Source organism: Triturus cristatus, chromosome 8 (assembly GCF_964204655.1).
Source record: "Triturus cristatus chromosome 8, aTriCri1.1, whole genome shotgun sequence".
In the NCBI taxonomy this organism is placed as follows: Eukaryota; Metazoa; Chordata; class Amphibia; order Caudata; family Salamandridae; genus Triturus; species Triturus cristatus.
Genome location: NC_140591.1, coordinates 273,665,927 through 273,681,814, shown reverse-complemented (window position 1 = coordinate 273,681,814; position 15,888 = coordinate 273,665,927).

Here is a 15,888-nt window from a genome sequence, read left to right as displayed (position 1 = left end):
GTTCATCATCATCACCAATTGAGCGACAGTGAAGAAGATGAATGTGCATTGGTGATGTCGACCGCAGAACAATGTGCACATGTAGGATCGGCTGCTTGCAAAGAAGAATACAAGTCAAAGAGAGATCGCCACGTGAAGCAACAAAACAAACTTAGCCAGGACCCCAAGACCACACTAACAGGAAATGGCTGCCCTATAACTTTTTTTATAGACAGTGGTGCATCAATCAATATCATGACAATAGAAAAATACATCAAACTGTCTCTGATACTATGTCTGTACACATGGGCTGTTTCTACGCCATTGCAAAGTCGAGTGTCATTCGTAGGCATAATGAAACGCCGTTGCAAGCACCAAATCATGTCCTCTAAGGTATGTCATCGAGTGCCTGGCTACTCAGTTTCAGCAATGCTGCTGACATGGGACTGATATCCATTAACTACAACCTCAATGCATATTCTGAAATAGTAAATCAATTCCCGGTGTTGTTTCATGGACTATGGAAACTTAAGACAATGAAGGTGCAATTTCACATTGATGAGGACATTCGTCCTTTTGTTCAGAGACAACATCGGATTACTTTTCATTTGCAGGAGGTCATTGACAAAGAAAAGAACTAGAAACATTATTAAAGCCTGCCATCATTGAGGGTCCTACTGGGCTGATAACATGGATTTTACCCATAGTGCCATGGTGGTAGTGCCACAAAATGGCAGTGGAGGTGCAGTACGTATTTGTGTTGATATGTGCCAGGCCAACAAAGCAATTGAGAGAGTAAGACATCTAGGTCTACACACATCAGACATGATTACACAGCTGAATGGCGCCAAAGACTTCTCCCATCTTGATTTGAACAAAGGATACCATCAACTTGAGCTGGAAGAGAACTGTAGGTACATTACTACTTTTTCAACTCATGTAGGATTGTTCAGATACAAAAGACTCAGCTTTGGTGTGGTGTTGGCTGCATACATTTTTCAGGATGTCATTCGATAAGTAATTCAACCTGTCACACATACATTTAACTATAGCGAAGCTCTTGCAGAAGTATGTCTGTTCGCTGATTCAGGTCTTAACTTTAAATGCACAAAAGTGTGAGTTTCACAAAACCAAACTCAGATACTTTGTGCATATTTTCTCTCAAGAGGGAATGACTCCGGCCTGAAAAAGTACAAGCATTGTCATCCTCTTGTCCCCTACGAGATGTAACCATGCTGGGATCCTCCTTAGGCATGGCCAGCTATTGCTTGAGATACATCTGCGACTTTGCCATTGTGAGTGCCCCATCAGGAGAATTGAGAAAGAAGAATATTTCCTTCCATTAGTCCCCTGAATGTGACAGAAGTATCAAGAAAACCAAACAAGCGATTGAAAATGCAACTGAAATGGCTTATTTTGAGTTACATACTGATATCACAGTAGATGCAAGCCCGATGGGGTTTGGCGTGATCCTTGATCAACACAATGGACATCCAAATGCTCAGAGACACATTGTAGCCTATGCTAGCAGAAGTCTATCTCAAACTGAACATGCCTATTCTCAGCCAGAAAAAAGAGAGCCTGGCTGTAGTGTGGATTTTCATGTGCTTTTGTACGGAAATAATTTCACCCTTGTCACTGACCACCAGGCGTTGTTCACCATTTTTGGAAATCTAAAAGCCAAGATGCCCCCTCACATCAAGAGGTGGGGGGGGGTGAGATTTCAAGAGTATGATTACACTATTGTGCATTAGCCGGGGAATGGTCAAAACCCTGCAGATTACTTCTCACGAGTGCCGTTACAGGATCACAGTGGAACGTCTAAAGCGGCTGAAGCATATATCAACTTAATAGTAAAGTCTAGCACTCCTGCAGCTCTATCCATTGAGTAGATAATTGTTGCTACCAACACAGCTCCTGCTCACACCTAAGGATGTCATTGCAACACAGTCCTGGAGAAAGCATACTCAACCACTCACAGATGACGTTGAATATAAAAATTAAAACGTGCAGAAAGAACTTTCTGCCACTCAAGAAGGTATTTTACTAAGAACTTCAAGAATTGTCATACCTGAGAGCTCAAGGCAAAAAGTCATTAAACTGGCACACAAAGGATATTGTAGCACCAAGAGAGCCCACAGAGACCAAGTGTGGTTTCCTCGCCTTGATGAATAAGTCAAAAAGGAACTTAAAGCATGTCACCTGTGTTACTGCCTATTCCCCAAGACAACCCAACATAAATAAGCATGAGAGAAAATTGCTGTTGATTTCTTTGGATCCTGAAACAATGACCATCATCTCATGGTAGCTATAGATGAGTACTCACGATTTCCTTTAGTGGAAGATTTATTATCAACCACCCATGACAAAGTCATTGAGAGTGTGGGTAATATTTTCGCAGTGTGGGGTGTTCCCACCTTCCTCGAATTTGACAACGGTCTGCCCTTCAATAGCAGAGAGTTTAAGGACTTTCTTAGTCGCTTGAACATCAAGCATCAAAAAAAGCACACCTCTGTGGTCACAGGAAAGTGGCATTATTGAATAGTTTATGGGCAACCTGAAGAAAGTGGTTCAGCGCACTGCGCCCAAAGGAAATCATCTCAAGTCAGCTTTATGTCCAGCCCTTCATGCCTATCCGTCAACTCTCCATTCTACAACAGGTGAAAGCCCTACCACTTTGCTGTTTGGGAGAGCCATTGGGACAAAGCTACCACAATGGACCACAAGCCGAGAAATTGACACTGATGAGATTCATGCCACTACCACTTGTCGCAAAACCTAAGGTGAAGGTCTATGCAGATAAGTGCAGTTACGCTCGGGACACAGTTTTCGAAGAAGGAGACTGGGTCTATTTAACAAAAGGGGAGATGTAGTGTAGTGTAGGGTCAAAAGTTGGGTTCTCATGTCCTTGCTGGGCTTGAGCTTGACAGTCATTCAATTTTCAGTTCACTTGTTCAGAGACCAAGTGTGGTTTCCTCGCCTTGATGAATAAGTCAAGAAGGAACTGAAAGCATGTCACCTGTGTAACTGCCTATTCCCCAAGACAACACAACATCCCCTAAATATGACTGGGTCTATTTAGCCAAAGGGGAGATGTAGTGTAGTGTGATCATATGCAGTAGAAACATTGTGGCCCTCGGTGGACTCCTTACAAAATTAAGCAATCGGTTAGGAGGTATTTGGGTGTGGTCAATAAAGTTTATGACGTAGTGCGTTCAGTTAATGGTTGCATGCTGAATAATAAAGACATGTGTTAGAAACAGGCGCGGTGCGTCCATTGGGGCGTGGGGGCGTAGCCCCCCCGCCCGCGCCCGCCCCCGCAGCTCTCTCCTCTGTGAATGTCCGCAGCTCCCGAGTCCCTCCTCTGTGAATGTCAGTCAGCATGACGTCGGACCGTGGGCGGTCCGGCGTCATGTTGACTGACATCATTGTCAGACGCCGTTGGGAAAGGCAGCACAACTGCGCATGAGTGGGCATGGAGCTTATTATTTTACTCCGTGCCCAGTCATGCGTACTTGTGTTTTTGCTGCCTTGCGCATGCCCATTAGGAGCCCCTCGGTCTCCTAATGGGCGGGCGGCGGGCGAGGAGTAGGCTGTGCCGTCAGCCAATCCTGGCGCTGCTGCAGCGCCAGGATTGGCTGAGGGCCGGGTTGCAGTCACTTGCGTCATGTCACGTGGACGTGGTGTTCCGGACCGTTTGAAGGGGCAGAGAGGCGCCAACGCGGGCCAGGAGAAGAGGCAGTCACCGGTCAGGTAAGTGTTTTTTAATTTTAGGGTGGTTTGGCTGGGTTGGGGTTGGTCAGGTTAAGGAACCACAGGTCGAAGGCGGTCTGATGACATAAGGGGGGAAGGTTATTCAAAGTAAAAGATTTGCACTGAACATATTGATGTTCCCACGGGAGGAACTACACTGAGCATATCTGTAGAGGAGGGTGACATTTGCAATAGACGGTGTCATGATTTACAAATAGAAATTTAAACATCATGACGGGAACCCACCTCTAAATTTATGCATCGGACATTGATACCGGATATGCTGCTCTGACTGATATTTTATCCGGCATCGGCTATACTGCAATTCGTTTATGATTCAAACGTAGAGAAAATGAATTTCTGACTTTGTATAAAATGCAAAAAAGAAAAGAATTAGTTAGATCTGTTAGTTACATGTCCTGCTCTTGCTTCAAATTTGGAATCTGGCGATTAGTAAACAAGCGTAACTTTTAGGCTATAAATGAACCAAACTCATATTTGTTGACAATCAAAGCACTCGAATCCCGCAGTGAGCCTGAATCTTTGGGTTAGGTAATCCCTGGTTGGCAGGATACCTAACCTGTACTTTATGTACAGTGTTCGCTTTAATTCAGGGTATAGCGCATCCAAATACATAATGCAGGTGAAGCCATGGGTGTTTCTAAAGTAATTGCATACTGACAGGTTTGGCTGGATAATCCCATTACTGCTCTACGTTAGTTTGTTCGGCGATGGCAAGGTGAAAAAAATATGCAGATGTAGGTTTAGGAACAAAACATAAGCATCTATTCAATATCACACGTGTTTCTCATTCTAAAGTTTATTTGCCATTTCGTGAAACTAAGGTGTAAAAGCATCATCAGGGAGGTCGGTTGTTGGCATATTATAGAAAGACTGCAAGTTCGGGGAGACTTGAAACGCCAGCCAGATAAATATTTCTTAATGTTACTCCGGAGCCTGCACCACCCCTTTTAAGTGCATTTAAGGACCTTTGTTCTAGTGACGGTCAATCACTAAAACGTGTTTGCCTATTTCATGTCATATCTCTTTCTTCACGTCCTCTCAGGTACTACTCATAGCAAGTAGTGTAAGTTTCTATACTACCTTGTCTCTTACAGGGTGCAGCAACAGTGTTTTTTAGGAGTCTTCTTTTTAAATCATATTGAAACTCTCTAATTTGAATTTACAAAAAAGCATGAAAAATGCTTAAGTTGTTAAAAGCTCCTTACTACTGCTTTGCGACCTAGCTGCTGATAGAATTAGGAAATCCAGATGGACCTTCCTGCTTTCTCAAATTTGCTTGAAAATGCACCATTTGTCCACTCTTTTTTCAAACTTTTCCCCCGAATCCCCCATAGGTTGGTCCAGCTCGTTCGCTGCGCTCGCTCGCTGCGGTGAAGTATGACAATTATTTTACGCCCTACCATTTCCAAATGTCACCAGCCGCCCCTGGTTAGAAAGCTCCGTGTGTGGCGTGCTCATCTGCATACTCCCGAGCTGGGGTGGATGTAGGCACATCCTACGACACTGCTCGGTCTTTCATGCTGGTTGCAATTAATTTAGCTGACCAACTGGCTACATTGAGGAAAGATACATCCTTGTGAGGTATGTGTAGGGATTATCCCCCCTCTTTATACATATATCTTTATAAATTGAAGTTATTGGCAATCCGATTTACTCACTTTCTTTACAATCCATTCGGACCCTTCTAGAGTCATAGACGACTTTACTTTGGCTCATCTTTCACTAATACACACACCACAGTTGTTTTATACCTATTGACATTTATGGATTTTTTTTTACATTTCAGGTACCTCTTTTGGGATTTACAGGTACTGCGGATATGACCTCTTATAATTCATTACTGAAACAACTGGCTGATTTAATCTATGGGTTTAATTCCTTTTTATCCTCCTTTCTTTTCTTGATGCAGAATTCAGAATTCTTTGTGCCCGGTCCTTATATCTTTTTATTTATTTATAAAGTATTGTATAGTGCGAACATGACCCTAGTGGGTATCAGAGCGCTTTACATGAAGAGAGGTATGGTATCAGTGGGACTGGTAAAATAGACACATGTGTGAATGACAAATGTAGCAATGAAAATAAATAAAGTAATAAGCTTGATCTAAAAAATAGTCACCATTAAGATGGTCAAGCATCATAAAGAGCAGTTAGTATGGTTACATTTCAATCAGCATAGAGATGTTGTTTTAGGGTAAAAACCTAGTCAGCAGAAAAGATTTTGCTTCTTTTTTGAAGGAGGCGGTAGATGAGATTAGATGAACGACTGCTGGTAGAGAATTCTATATTTTAGGTGCGACAACCGAGAAAATTCTTGAGTCCGTTTTCTTTTTTTGGCTTCATTGGGGTTTCAGAAGCAGGGTGTGCGCACTTTGCAAAGGTCTGCAGACCCCTGATTTTTCTAGCTTTTGGGCAAGATCTCTGGGGGTATTGAAATGTAGCGCTGTACAAGTCATACATGCAATTTTTTGTTCAATTCTTGCTTCGTACGGTAGCCAGTTCAAGGATTTTAGAGCTGGGGAGATGTGTGTATTCCTTTTTATTCCAGAGACAAATACTTGACACAAATAGCTTTGAGGAAAAAACACAAAAAACAGTCTTTCATATATGGACTCTTCTTCAGCACACCCAAAATCAAAAGCTCAAACATAGCTCCTTAAAATATCTAACATTATCAGAAATGTAATTCCAAAGCTTCTCCATTTGTGTAAATCCACATACACAAACCTTCATATATTAGAAAATTGTTCATCATTCATCTTTTTTCAATTGGGGTACCAGGAACCGTTTCCTGATAATCACCTTGTATTAATATTAGAGTTGGAACGCCATCAAAACCTTCCGGTTGAGATAGATTATTATTGATCAACCCCTTTAGGATAGAAATCTGTTTGTTTAAAAATATTTGGCACTATAATTCTTTATTCCGTAAATTGTACCTCTAGATTGGGTCTCTTCGCTGAGTTACAGTTGTTATTGTGATCACCTTTTACCTTTTGCCCAATTTTTCGCATGAATTTATCATACTTTATGGAGGTCTATGTTGCATCTCATTTCAAATGCTCTGAATAATGTTTTTCTTGGTGGGAGTTTATCATTTTGGTCATATCCTAGATTGATTATTTTTATTATTGACCTTTCAGGCATCATACAATATACTGCTCAGGTATTGTTAAAGTGCTATGCATGCTTTAAAATGATTCCTAATTGGACAGTGTTGCATTCAAATATTTATTGGCCTAGTAATGATACCAACTATAGGGCAACCAGACAGTGCCCAATGGGCTGGTCTGACAGATCAGTGTTTGTCCCGTTTTTAGTAGTTTCTGGGCCTGTTTTATGGCGCTGTGGGCCAGTTTTCACTATTGATTTCCCTGATACTACCACAACCATTGCCTTCAGAAAACAAAAATGTATGTAATCTCCCATACCTTCCAAAATGCCCATACAGCCTGATGCAGCAGAGTTTACCAGCTCTACACATTCATACACACAACACTCATTTGGGCCCATATACATTCATACACGCAATGAGCTGGCAAATATCCACTGGTCATCAATTTTTATTTACCTTAGGAAACCTTTACACCAGTATTTTTACCAATCCTGTCTCCTGAGTAAAATGCACTGTCGAAGGATCTAGTAGTAGATTAGAATAGGGAGGAAAATACAATAATGCATTTAACTTTTATTTTAAAGAACCACAGACTCAGAAGGAGTTTTAAAAGTTTATCTGAATTAATAATTTTGTGAGTCAAATCAAGTACACATGAATATACCAAAAATCTCCATCAGGAATATAGTACAGTTAGCTTATAATTCAGTTCGCATTAATAAATTCATGCAATGACAGCACCTGAGGAGAGAAAGGACAGAGAGCAAGTACGAAGCATTTTACCCTACAGATATATTTACCTAGAATGGTGTGAGAACCCCGACATCAAGAGTCAAGGACTCAGGACAGGCTCGGGACAGGGAAAGGTGACCTCTTCTAGTGCAACACCAGCGTTACACCCCTCTCTGGTGCTACTCACTCGGGCTCGGGCACATCCGGACCCCTTCCTAGATGTGCCTCCTTGGTTGTTCCGCAAATTTTCCCTAGTGTAGGATTCTTCAGTCAGATTGCAGCAAAATCGGGCAGCATCTCAGTATAGCACCAGCATCTCAGCATCAAGTGTGTCTAACTAACTAGAACTTACCTCTGTTATATCAAATTCAAGTGTATGATTCAATTCCATGTTCACCCGCAATTTGATTGGGCCAAGTAGTGGGGTGAGGACATCACACCATACCAAGTGCAATACTTTTTCTTTAGTATATTGTCTAATCCCCCGCCCCTTCGCCCCTTAATTTTAATACCCACAAGCTTTATTCCCACAGATATTTCATATGTGGATCGGTAGTCTAATTTACATTGTTGCATCTCTTTTCCTCTTGTAGGGTCAAAAGTTGGGTTCTCATGTCCTTGCTGGGCTTGAGCTTGGCAATCATTCAATTTTCAGTTCACTTGTTCAGAGCAAATAGGTATTCTGTGAATGTGTAGAAGTCACATGGAACCAGTGACGCGGTCCTCCTCCAAGGCCCAAATGGGAACTATTAATAAAGTCAAAGAAGCACACGTTATAATACAACCTTAAATGAATTCACTGTATACCACTTACTTCTACTCTAACCCCATTTACTCAATAAATCTTTTGCATTAATAACTTAGTAGAACTTGCATGGGTTAGTTTCAGCTCGGCATGCGCATTAGTATGTTACTTTGAAGCGGCCATATTAGAAGCTATTGTGCAGCTGCAAAAATTTCCCTCCAAGCGACAGAAGAACGTCACACCACGTGAATTGGTAGATGCATGCGCAGAAGTTTTCCTGCGTTTTAGCGGCCATTTTTAGGACACTCGAGTTACTTTTTAAGACAGCACATAGACAAGCTTCCCCTAGATACGATTATGTAAAATGTGGTGCAAAATTAGTATTTACGGACAGATTGGTTATAGTATTACAGGTTTTTCGAGAGGATTGCATACGAGCAAGTTTCTTTAGATGTGAAACCTTGCTCCATCAATCCCCTCTCTTATGGCATTTTATGTCATCACTAAATTCTATTTAAATCAGATGTCAACTTTAGCATTCTACCATTTCGATGTCTTCAAATCTTTTATTCTTCCCCTTATCTTTCTTAAATTGTGATCCTTTCATTCTTTTGTAAATATTTCCCTTCAATTTTTCAAGTCGTATTTCTTCTATTTTTCTTTTCCTACCTTTCTCATTCACTTCGTACCTTTTTCTTTTCCCACTACATTTGCGACAACACATTATCATCCGAACTAGCAAAGTTATGCCCATGATCGGCAATAATATTTGACCTAAAATACCTTTACCTATGTTAGAAATCCAACTACTAATGGTGGAAAAACTATTTGTTATTTCTTCCATACACTGTCAACCTCCAGTGGTTTCAGTTCTTCTTCCAAATGTGTAATATTTTTAATATATCTTCCAATTTCTATACTTTTATCAGGTATATACGTGCAACAATGTTGCGCTTTCAATATTTTACAGCCTCCACCTTCTTTTGCTAATAAGATATCAAGGGCAAGTCGATGCTGCAAAACCATAGATCTGACAGCAACTAATTCTGTATTGATCAGCAGAAATCCTCCAGCAGTGTCAGTAGATAACCGATCAACTACTGTTGACAATTGATACATTTTCAGAGAATTTAGCAAAACCCCCACTGAAGGTATCAATGCACCAAATATATCACCTACTATTTCTGAAAAACTAGCTCTTTTATATCTTGGTAGTCCACTATTGTCGTTATTGCTTCCAGTGATTCTTTTAACATGATAGACTTTAGGGAATACTATTCCATAATAGCAACTCCCATACCAGTGATCAGGCAACCTAAAATAGGCTTTGTTTCCACAAATATAATAAATCCCAGGAAATACTGGATCAGTTCCTCCTTTTAGTCCCCAACCCCAAATTACTAAGAAGTTGTGTTCACATTCACTGGAACCAATGAATACGTTGTTATATTCTGTTTTAAGTCTATGGAGACAGATTTTCCCTTTCTTTTCAAAGTCCAGAAACATAGCAGCATGAGTCTTGCCAGTTATTGAAATGTCTTCCCTTTCAGTCCATTTAGGTATCTGAGGTTTCGGTTCAGAAGCTCTTCTTTGGAAATCCTGTCTCCTATTTTCTACTAAATTCAAAAATATATTTTCTTCTTCGTGCAATTTACAGGTTAAGTTGCGTTTATGTGCATCAGCTATATCTATTGTCTTCATTGGTAGGAAATATTCACCCATGAATTGAGAGTCTCTAGTACTAAGGACAGGGTTCATGCTCTTTCGCATGGGAACTTCTGAAAATATTACATCTACATCCGAATAGTAATACTGCAGCTTTCCAGTTCTATAGAATAAACTAGCTAGTACACTACATGAAATACCATATGTCAAGGGAAAATGATGATGTTACCCCTTCAGCTACTGAGCTGGGCAATTTCATGCAAACATAACAATCACTAACTTCCATAGTTTCTGCATAATGTACTAAACGATTTGCAAATACATTTAAGTCAGTTTCATTCTTATCTACAGTGTGGTGTAAATCTAACTCATCTGGTGTTTCTAAGTGTACTCTATCTTCTTTAATGTTTGCAACTTCTGTATGTGTGTTAGTACTATTCTGTTTGTCAGTAACCATCAGATAGGAAATAGCTATTGCTAATACCACCCATATTATGAGGACTAATATTAAACTACATATAAAGATCCTACAACACTTCTTTATACAGCTTTGTTTTGGTTTTCCAGGAACATTATTATCAGACATCTTGGGCAAGAAGATTATATCTTCTTAACTTCAAAACCTTGTATGCGATAACACCTTAGGTGCCTTTTCTCTTTCAGGTCGGTCTCACTTCTTCTTTAACTTGTTCAACATTCAGTTCTTCATCACTTTCTTCATTTAAATCGAGATTTTCAAAGTCTTCTAGAATAATATATGTCCATTCAGGACCCTTGAATTTGTTATTCAATGTCTTCAATCTTTGACTCCTCCGCTTCAGTATTACTTTGGAAGATCTAGATTGAATAGTTACTTTATTTACTTGATCAGGTTCTTCATTGATTGTCTTAAGTCGATATCTCAGTCTCTTGATAATTCTTGGTCAATTATCACCCTTTCGACTTTTCTTAAATTTCACTGCACTGCCAGGTTCTTCGAGACTCCTTTTATTTTCTTTAGATCTTTGCACAACTTGATCAGCTTTGTCTTCAGATTTCCTCACTATCTGACCTTGTCCAGGGCTTATTATTTCAACCTGTTCTGCCCGGATGGGTTCATCTACCTCAATCTGACCCTGTTCAGGATTAGTGATGTCTGGTTTTTCTTCTGTATCCTGAACTTGCGTTTCTATGCCTGTCTGGTCCTATTCAGGTCTTTTTACCTCTTTACCTTCTTCTGCCTGAACGGTTTCTCTAATTCCTGACTGTCCCTCCTCAGACTCTGGAACAGTGCTTTATATTTCTTCTGTCTGAGTATATTGTTCTCTCCTTATCTGTTCCTGCTCAGGCTCCCTAACAATCGTGTCCCTACTTTCCTGAGCGACTTCTTCTATACCTGTCTGGTCCTCGCTCTTTTCCTGTCTATCTAACTGTGTTTGACTTCTAGTTCTTATAAGTACTTCAGGTATGTCCACCACTGGGATCCAGTCGTCCTGATAAGTGCTCGGTTGATCTTGGGCAGCTACTTCAGAATCTTCTATAGGAAGTTCTTCAGCTGCACAACCTTCAGCACCACGGATTTCTGGTTTCAGTTGTAACTCTTCTTCTTCCGGAGCTGGCACCCTTTTGGTATGGCTTGCATGAATCCAATTAGGCAACCCTGCACACTTTACAGCTGTTGAGGTAGTCAGAATAACTTGATGAGGTTTATCACGATTCTCGAGTGTGGTTCTTCACAACTACCCAATCACCGGGATTCAGATCATGTGAGTGGCTCAGCTGTCTGTTGAAAGCGTCTTCCCCAACCTGATGAGAGATAGAACGCACTCTGTCAGCCAACTCTTTGCAATACTTCAAAACCAAGTCATCAGTTATATTCAACAGCTTGTGTCCTGGTACACATGCTTGTCTCATTGCTCTTCCCATTTCATGAGGACTCAATCCAGAATTTCTGTCTGGAATACACCTGAGTCCCATCAGAACAAGAGGCAAATAATCACTCCATTGCAGTGGGGTGGATGCACACACCTTTCCGAGTCTTGACTTTATTGTGCCATTCAATTGTTCTACCACTCCAGAAACCTCTGGACGGTAAGGGCAGTGCAATTTCTGTTCAACTTTGAATACTTCACAGATTAGTCGAATTATTTCATTATTAAAATGTGATCCTCTATCTGATTCAATCGTTACTGGAAAACCAAATCTAGGAATGAGTCCTCTTAATAGAAGTTTGGCCACTGTCAAGCTGTCATTTCTTCGAGTCGGGTATGCTTCCACCCACTTTGAAAATAAACAAACTATGACAAGTATATACTTCAACCTTCGACAAGCAGGCAGTTGAATGAAATCTAACTGGAGTCTCACAAAAGGACCTTTTGACTTTCCAATCTTTCCCATGCAGACTACAGTTTTCCTGCCAGGGTTCATTTGTTGACATATTAAACATCTCTGGCAAAAGCTCTCTGCTACATTCCTGAACATTCCTGAACTTTGCGTTAAACCAATCTTGTCTAAAGAGTCGAATCATTGCATCCCTGCCCACATGTGTGTTTCCATGGTACATTCTAGCCATTGGCGCAAGCATACTGTCTGGCATGACTGGTCTGACATCATAACAAACCCACACACCATCTTCTGCCCTTCTCCGACAATCTATTTTGACCCACTCTTCCTTTTCTCTCATGTCTACTGCATCCTGCAGACCTTTCACCTCCTCCCAGGTTCCCACTCCTGCAAGTAGCATAAGTTGGCAGCTGATTCCACAAGTTTCGATTTTCTTATTAAAGGCAATCTTATGCCTTGCACAATGTTGGGCAACATGGTCAGCATATCTGTTACCGGCTGTCACATAGTAATTTCCTGATTGGTGAGCAGCACACTTAACCACGGCTACCTCTTTTGGTAATTGAATTGCCTCCAGTAATTCTTTTACAAAAATTCAATTTTTAATAGGAGTCCCTGAAGAAGTCAGGAAATCCCTCAGCATCCACAGTTGGCCAAAATCATGCACAACCCCAGAACCATATTGACTGTCAGTAAATATGTTTTTTCTCTAAGTTTTCCCAATTTTGCATGCCTTAATTAAGGCGATCAAATCAGCAATTTGTGCAGATTTGACTTCTGGTAAAAAGGATGCTTCGACTATTCCAGTTAATGTACATACAGCATAAGCAGCACTCAATCCTCCTTCCTCGTGTCTCATGCAGAAGCCGTCTACAAACAGCCCATGTTCTGCATTTTTCAAAGGTTCTTCATGTATGTTAGGACGTGGTTTGGTGCTAAGTTCAGTCACATCAAGACATTCATGCTCAACCTCATCTCTCACTTCCTCTTCATGTGGATCAGGTAGTAAGGTAGCTGGGTTAAGAACAGTACATCTTACTATTGTCACATTTTCAGCCCCTAGTATTATTCTTTCATATTTTGTCAGCCTACTAGGAGTTAGGTACTGTGTTCGGGTCCTGGCCAGTAGAATCACCACTGCATGAGGAACATACACCTTGACAGGGTATCCCATCACAATTGAAACTCTGCTCTATGCTTACGCAAGTTGCAGCAACAGCTTTCAGGCAACCCGGTAATGCACAGGCCACAGGATCCAAGGTAGCAGAAAAAATATGCCACTGGCCTTCTCATTAATCCGTGTCTCTGTGTTAGAACTGAAAGTGCACAATTACCCCGCTCATAGCAGAATAATGCAAATTCCTTTGAATAGTCAGGCATTCCTAAAGCAGGAGCTTCACACAAACATTCCCTCAATTTTCTAAACGCTCCCATGTTTTCATTATCCCACTCTATGGGATCTTCCATTCTTTTTCTGGTCAGCTGTATCAAAGGTTAGTAACGCAAACCCCACGATCCACTGCCTACAGTACCCTACAACTCAAAGGAACATTCTTATTTCTTTTTGAGTTTGTGGCAACTGCATTTGACTTATTATTCTGATTCTTTCAGAAGTCACCCTTCTAACTCCTCTCTCTATTTGATGTCCCAGGTATTTAACTGAATTTTTACAAAACTGAAGTTTTTCAGGGGAGACTTTATGTCCACCTTTTACCAAATGATTTAACAATGCAATTGAATCAGTAACACAGTCCTCTTGTGTGTTTGACGCCACCAATAGGTCGTCAATATACTGCACCAGGACTGACTCTCTGGGCAATACAAGAGATTCAAGGCTTCTTTTGAGAATCCAATTAAAGATTGAAGGACTTTCTGTATACCCTTGTGGCACACGATTCCAGACATAAACATGCTCTTCAAATTTAAACGAAAATAAAAACTGGCTATCTGGATGCAGTGGAATGGAAAAGGATGCATGACATACAGCGATCACTGTGAAACATCCCGCTTTCTATGGTATCTGATAAAGAATCACAGCTGGATTTGGCACCACTGGGCAGCATGGTACAACAATCTTGTTAATTTTCCTGAGGTCTTGGACCACCCTATATTTCCCGTTAGGTTTCTTAATGCCAATTATGAGTGAGTTGCACGGGCTACTCATTATCTACTTCAGAATGCCCTGTTCGACCAATCGCTCTATTTCTGCTGCGACACCTGCCTTTACTTCTGGACTCATTTTGTATTGTCGGGTGTTCGGTTAAACAGCACCTTCTTTTACAGTCACTTTTACGGGATCTACATTTGCCATTAATCCTATCTCTTTTCCAGTAAAATACCATATTTCTACGTTTACAGTCAGTTTGACTTCTGCAGGTAATTCATTTTGTGTCATCATCGAATTTAATTCATTTACTTCTGTTCCCTGTTTAGCTAACATGAACTTGTAAACTCCATCTTCATCTGGGGTTTGTATTGCAACACCATCCGGTGTGCAAAATATAGTGCAATTCATTTTGCACAACAAGTCTCTTCCAAGCAAATTTACAGGGCTTGAATCGCAGACCACGAACTTATGCATTTCTTTAAATTTGCCAATTCGCACCTCCATGGGTTCTGTGATTGGAGTGCTAATCCGTTTATTTGAAACGCCTACTACTTAAATTTCTTTTCCTGAGAGGGGCATGTTAAGAATGTCTGCTGTTCTCACAGTAGACTTGGTAGCGTCAGTATCTAACAAGAAGGTAATATCATTTCCCTTTACTTTACCCTCTATGTAAGGCCCTGACTGTTCTACCGGTAGGGATGCGCCATGTACGCACTCCCCTTCCACCCTCCTCAGGCACTGTCATTCTTGATCATAATCAATCAGTGGGTTCTGCAAAAGAAACTGAGATGTTACAAAAATGTTCTTACCACTTCCTTCTGGAAATCCGGCGTCCACACTTTACTTGGCTTGACTCACAAAATTTGATTTAGGGGCAGGTGGCAATTGACTCTGAAGATCTATACCCTGTTGCTGATGACTCATTATCACCTCATTCTGCGTCTGTGGATTTAAATTTTGATTCAGGGCGTTATTAACTTGTATGGCTTTGCACTCGTTCTTTCAATGTCTCAACTTCCCGTGACAAGGGAATTTTTTCTTTGCCTCTTCCCGATTTAATCTTCCCCGTGGCTTTCCCCCATTATTGTCACTTTGACCTTGTGCTCTTCCTTGATTTTCTGATTGTTTACTTAATTGGAGCTCTTGCTGTTCGGCTAATTTCACTTGAGCCCACATTACTTTTTCTTCTAAAGGTTTTCGTTTGCTGTCAATTTCGTCCCCACAATATTTTGCATATTTTAGAATCTCATCAATGGGTTTTGACTGCCAGCACAGCATGTACTGCTTAATCATTTGAGATATATCCAAACTCAGCCCAGACACAAATCGGTACACAAAATGAGTCATGTCTTTAGTTTCTAAACTTTCAAATCTACTATACTGTTTGAACACCTGTAAAAGACGTTCATAGTAGGCATCTACAGACTCATTCTTTTCTTGAGTTGTT